The sequence below is a fragment of the Diplotaxodon limnothrissa genome, linkage group LG19 (assembly GCF_057381915.1).
Source record: "Diplotaxodon limnothrissa isolate DT_005_m linkage group LG19, D_limnothrissa_male_GT1.1, whole genome shotgun sequence".
Taxonomy (NCBI): domain Eukaryota; kingdom Metazoa; phylum Chordata; class Actinopteri; order Cichliformes; family Cichlidae; genus Diplotaxodon; species Diplotaxodon limnothrissa.
This window is the reverse complement of record NC_140614.1, coordinates 2,984,146-2,991,098: the sequence shown is the minus strand read 5'-3', so window position 1 is coordinate 2,991,098 and position 6,953 is coordinate 2,984,146.

The window sequence follows — 6,953 nt, the reverse complement described above, 5'->3', positions numbered from 1 at the left end:
TTCCCTCTTGTACACTTTGCCCCTTTTCTTTGGTGGATAGTAGCCTGCTGTCAGGCTATTAAGAGGTTTGGCTATCTGGGAATATCCTTCGACAAACCGCCGATAATACCCAGCGAAGCCTAAGAAACATTTAAGCTCTTTCCTATTTGAAGGACGAGGCCAGTCTCTCAAGGCGGATATCTTGTCAGGGTCAGTATGAACTCCTCGTGCATCCACGACATGACCAAGATACTTTACTGACGTCTTAAAGAAGTGACATTTCTCCGGAGAAAGCTTTAGACCGAAATCTTTAAGACGGTTCAGCACCTTCATGAGTCGTGCTTCATGTTCTTCCAATGTGTCTGAAAAGACAATCAAGTCGTCCAGAAACACCAATACCTCATTGAGATGCAAGTCACCGACACACCTTTCCATAAGGCGCTGAAAAGTGCTTGGTGCGTTCGTGACACCCTGAGGCATGCGATTGAATTCAAAGAAGCCGAGGGGACACGTGAAAGCGGTTTTAGGCTTGTCTTCTTCGGCCATCTCAACCTGGTAATAACCAGATTTAAGGTCCATGACGGAGAACCATTTAGCACCGCTAAGGGCAGCAAAGGTCTCCTCAATGTTCGGAAGAGCGTATGCATCTCTGATGGTTCGAGCATTTAGCTTCCTGTAGTCGATGCATAACCTGATAGAACCATTCTTCTTCCGGACCAAGACCACTGGGGATGCAAAAGGGCTCTGTGACTCTTTAATGATTCCTGCATCAAGCAGTTCTTTAAGATGCTCCTTGACTGCCTCCCTGTCACTGGGATGAATAGGCCTTGGCCTCTCCTTAAAAGGAGTCTCGTCATGTAGCCTGATGTGATGTTTCACTGCAGTGGTGTGACCATATGACAGGTCATCCACAGCAAAGACTTCTGGAATAGATCTAAGCTTGGTGATGATACGATCTTTCCATTGTTCAGATATTGGTGAATCATCAAGATTGAACTCGAGGTTGTCACTGTCAGGCTTATTGTGATGAGAGTCACCTTTCACTGGTCCAAGTGATGTGACCTGCTGAGCTGCACATATTTGAGCAATGATGCATTTTGGCTGCAGCGTAACATCATGGTCACTAAGATTGCGCAGGACGACCGGGACCTTGCAGCTAGACTTAAATGGAATGTCCATCAGAGCAGCTTCAAGGAACACGCCACCTGGCAACCTGTGATGTTCATTGGGTTCAAGCACAAATGTGGTCTGACTGTTCCTTTTCAACCTGACATCACCTGTGATGCAGCACTTTTGTTTTGCAGGGATGGTGATGGGGTTTCCACCATGTAACCTGACAGGATGAGCATGGTTGTTGAGGTCATGGATCTGGGCAATATGCTGGAAGATCACTGCAAAATCTCTAGAGAAGAGTCTGCAAACAACCTCTGGACCATCCTGTTCAAGTACTTGTTCATAAAGTCGTAATAACACATTGGTACCAATCAACAGGGGGGTCCTGCTGTTGAACTGACACTCTGGCACCACAAGTGCTAACACGACTAGCTCCTCTTTCCTGCCAGAAACAGACAGCGGGAAAGTGACACGCGCTTCTATGTAACCAAGATAGGGGACCTGCTGTCCACCTGCTCCTTCGATTTCAAGAAGGGCATGAATTGGATGTATAGGTAAGTGAGACAGATGGTTCTTATGGAAACACTCGGACACTGTTGTAACTTGTGAGCCGGTGTCCATTATGGACTCACACTGTACACCCTCAAGAAAGACAGAAGCCGCACAACGAGGACCTACAAGCCCTGCAGGTATAGATCGCTCTGTGCAACGGTAGGTTTCAGTCATTGTGTGGGTTATGACTTTCTTCTGTGTTCCAGCACCATCAACTGATCTGTTGGGACAGGGGTTATCATCAACTGCAGCTCCTGGACGTCCCACAACAGGAGCTGCTACTAGTTTAAAGTGAATGGGGAAGCAGCCTGCTGAGCTAAAAACTTATCCTGCCTCTCCCGGAGTTCTGCATTTTTCTTGCGAACCAGTGCGGGGTTGGGTTCATTGGAGCAGTGAGCAGCAATGTGGTTGTCTTCCCCACACTTAAAACAAAACCACGGCCTCGGCATTCCAGGCACCTTAAGGCCCCTCTTCATGTTACTACTACTGATTGCAAAGCAGTCGGTCTTTTCAGTACTCTCTCTCTGATTTTGTGCTAGTTTTTCAACTTGCTTTGTCAGTTCAGCTATCTTGTTCTCAATATCAGAGGTTTCATCTTGCTTTGCTTTTACCACTAGGGGAGGATTACTATCATGAGTGAGGCTCGGTGGCTTTTTGTTTAGCTTTTCCAACTGTTTAGTTAGCTCATTTACTTTCTTTTCAAGCTTTGATGTCTCATTCGGCTTTGAGTTAGGCAGTGGGACAGGCTCACAGTCATAAGAGGGCATATCAAAAACATGGTGGGCATACATGTTAGCTTTCGAAGCACCTAAATGCTTTTTCATCCTATCTAGCTTTGTGGAACGGCGGTCTTCCTCAGTTCTCAGCATGAGGAGGAATTCAGGAAATGTTGGTGGATTTCCCTTTTTGCACTCTAACTGTAAGCCGATGATGATGCTCTGATCCCAACAGCCCCTACAAAACTGTCTGAGCAAATGATCATTGGAATTTCCAGCTGAGGCTCCCCCTCTAGAAATTGCTCTTGTGAGGAGGCTATGGAGCCTGTTCAAGTATGTTGATGGCTTCTCTCCACTATCTTGGTTAGAGCCGAGAAATGCCGCAAACAACTCCTCTCCATCCTCCACAACACCAAAAGCAGAATCAAGTTGAGTGATGTAGACACTTGGTGGTGAAGAGATGCCAAGAGGCTTCACAACATCAGCTGCTGGACTCAGCAAGCTCTCAAGAATCCTCACCTTGTGAGCATCATTCAAGGAAGGATCGTTAAGGAGAAGATCAACTTGGGTGTGCCATGTTTCGTAGTCCACCTCACCGTTTGGCCTTGGCATCCGCCCAGAGAAGGTGCGCAACCTTATTTGTGGGGATGGTGAAGTGGTGGACTCACTTCGGATGACATGCTCCACAATCACTCTCTGGATCTGGGGGGGGGGGTTAAAAACATCCTCACTGATGTGGACTGGGCTCGTTGGTAAACTAGCAGATGCACTATAAACATGTGTGGGCTCTGCAGGCTCATTTTGATCATTATTAGGTGTGTTAGCATTTTGAGCTGCATAGGGCTGTGTAGCATTACTGTGTACGTCATGTGATGTGCCCTGGTTCCCATGCAGTTCCTCCTGAAGCACATTCAAGAAACCTTTCCTGCCACTGCCTGCGACAGACTTTAGTTCGTCCAGGTATCTGCAAGCTATCTCCCTCCCCACCACTTCCTGACAAACATCTCTAATGGTCCTCGCAAACCACATCACAGCTGGGTCCTTTGGACTTGGTACGGTACCCAAAGTAATGGGGTTGATTCTAGAGATAGACCTGTCAGATGCATACTGGACCAGGGCTCTACCCTCTGGTTGTCCTGATTCGTCAGGGATCCTCACTAATTTAGAAATATCTCCATTAACTTTGAACACAGCAGTTATTTCCTCATCTGTGTATTCTGGTCCTATACCTGTTACATACAGGGAGTTTTGACCATTAACCTCAAAACGATTGCAAATATCCATACCTGACTCAGTGGAACAAATCTCAAAAATCTCAAACGTGCGTAGTGTGGGGTGGAAGATCAGAAAGCTACTATTAACCAATCTCCTGGCTGGCTCGCCACTTTTTATGTAACCTGGACGTGTGTCCCTCTATCTATAAAGAGATGATCTATACTGCTCGCCCAAGTGCAATGTCTACAATATCCGAATCTAGGTTTGGGAAGGAGATTGGCGGTAGCAACTCTGTAAGAGCAATGAGACTTCCAACCCACATAACACGCACGACCACAGGTTTATGAAACAAAGTTTGCTTTATATATTTCCTTTTGGATCAGTTCCCTTTGCTCATCCTCAATGTAGGGATACCTCCAAATGCAGTAACCATCTCAAATGCATCACAAAATAATTGAAACAATCAAAATAGATGTAAGACAAGAAACACAATATTTCAACACCCCAAAGAAAAGGAAAAAGAAAAGAAAATAGCATGTGAGTGTCCAGTTCCTTATGGTGTCAGTTTATTCAGTTACCCACTGTCCTGGGTTAAGAACTGAAAACGACCTGAATCTCAGGCGGAGAAAAAGTAGCAAAAGAAAATGATAAGGTATCTCTCAGGTGGGCTTCCTTTTGTTTTTTTTTCCTACCGCCCTCCTGGTACGGCAGGCATCAACGTGTAGCGTCCTGACACAGAGAAGGCCTCCACAGCAGCAACAGTGTCTTAGACCCACGATACCAGCTCCTCACTTGGCACCCATGGAACTGTACCTCAAAAAAAAACCAGTCAGAATAGTTCAAAAAAGTTCGAAGAAATACTCCGACTCCTTTCAGGTAGGTACCCGTCTGTGGTTCACCGCTAACGACAGCTCTCTCACAAATGTTAATTAAACCTCTTTCCTCTCTTTCAACTGGAAAAAACCGTGCTCCGCGGCAGCATGGAGTTTTTCCTTGCCGTCCTTTTTCCTCTACACCACACCTTCACGTGCACGGAGCCGCAGATGGTGCCTTCAGGGCAAGCCCGGAAATTAAACTATCAGACAAGGACTACGATGCATTCAAAGAACCCTGTACTTCTGATTGCTGTAAATCTTACCAGGGTTACAAACGCAGTAACCAGGTCATTGTAGCAGATTTCAATGCAAGACACCCTACGAGACCACCCTCTAAAAGTTGCCCTTTTAGTAGAGTTATGGCTGAACCACATAAAAATATATCATTAATTTTAATCTCCCCAATCAATGATAATGTTATGTTGGAATGTTGTTAAAGAGGGTCAAAAAAGTTTTCAACCCAGTTTGTTTTGCAGATTCTGTACAGCAGCTTTAATATAGGGAGAACACAACTTCCAGATTGTACGAGTAAAATTAGTTGTTTGTTTGTTTTTCTTTGCCAGTTTAACAGTTTCTGTTTTGCCTGTCACTGTTCCCTGTCTGTTTCCTTACCTGTTCTTCCTGACCTTGTACTTTCTTCTCATGTTCCCCTCTTTCCTCTCTCCCTCTTTGGACTGACAATCATACACAAATAGATTGTATTCAATTAGATGAAAAAATTACATTAATATGAAAAAAGATACTATTAAGATCACTAATAAAAAAGTCCTCTCTCAGTGTACTTTCAACCAAAAGGCAAATAACCAAATCACATGTACATCTAATAAAAGATATAAATATTGAAACACTGATCCAACATTATCCTTGATTGACGGATCATTTGATTTTACACTTTTACCTGAATGTGGCTCCTTTTTTGAAAAAACTTCCTTATATCCATTATGAACCTGGCTGTCCCTCTGTACACAAAAACAAACACACACACACACACACACACACACACACACACACACACACACACACACACACACACACACAACAGGAGTTATAAGCAGGGCTGCACGTAAGTGGTCTGCAGGTGCGCATTCGCTGTCAAAATAAAAGACGCGCACCAGATAAGTTGGAATGCGCGTTTGCATATATAAGATGTGGACAGGGTGGAGCAACAGTTTGACAACCCTCGGAGTATGTAGCAGGGACTAAACACGATCGCAGAATTTAGAGGGAAAACCAGCACACCGCAGACCACGGCCTCTCTGTGTGAGGATCTAAACGTATTCTACGCTAGATTCGACACAGCGAACACCATGAGACCGGACAGTGTGCGCACCGCGGATGACGTCAGTGCGCACACTGTGTCTGAGGAGGATGTGCGGAGGTGCTTCAGGAAGGTGAACGCACGCAAAGCTACTGGTCCCGACGGGATTCCCGGCCGCGTCCTCAGGTCATGCGCGGCTCAGCTGGCTGGAGTGTTCACACACATCTTCAACCTTTCCCTCTCTCTGTCTGTAGTCCCAGCCTGCTTCAAAATGGCCACCATCGTCCCTGTACCCAAATCCTCCACCATCTCCTCACTGAACGACTGGCGACCTGTAGCCCTGACCCCCATCGTAAGCAAATGCTTCGAGAAGCTGGTCAGGGACTTCATCTGCTCTGCACTACCCGACTCACTGGACCCTCTACAGTTCGCATACCGCCACAACAGGTCCACTGATGATGCCATAGCCCTGACACTACACACTGCCCTGTCACACCTGGAGAAGAGAGACATGTATGTGAGAATGCTGTTTGTAGATTACAGCTCAGCATTCAATACCATCGTTCCCTCGAAGCTGGACAGGAAACTGCAGGATCTAGGACTGAGCAGCTCCCTCTGCAGCTGGATCCTTAGCTTCCTGTCTGACAGACGCCAAGTGGTCAGACTGGGCAGCATCACCTCATCCCCCATCACACTGAACACTGGTGCTCCACAGGGGTGTGTACTGAGCCCTCTCCTATACTCACTCTACACCTACGACTGCACAGCCACTGACAACTCCAACATCATTGTGAAGTTTGCGGACGACACTACAGTGGTGGGTCTTATCACCAACGGTGATGAGACGGCTTACAGGGAGGAGGTCAGCGCCCTGACCCACTGGTGTCAAGACAACCATCTCACCCTCAACGTCGCAAAGACAAAGGAGTTGATAGTGGACTTCCGGAGGTGCAGAGAAGTACACACCCCCATCACCATCAACGGCGCTGCTGTGGAGAGAGTGAGCAGCTTCCGGTTCCTTGGTGTACATCTGGCTGAGGATCTTACGTGGTCAGTACACACAAACAAAACAGTGAAGAAGGCGCAGCAGCGCCTCTTCTTTCTCAGGAGACTGAAAAGATTCGGCATGAGCCCCCGCATCCTCAGGACCTTCTATCACTGTGCCATTGAGAGCATCCTCACTGGATGCATCACCACCTGGTATGGCAACAGCACCGCCTACAACTGCAAAGCTCTCCAGCGAGT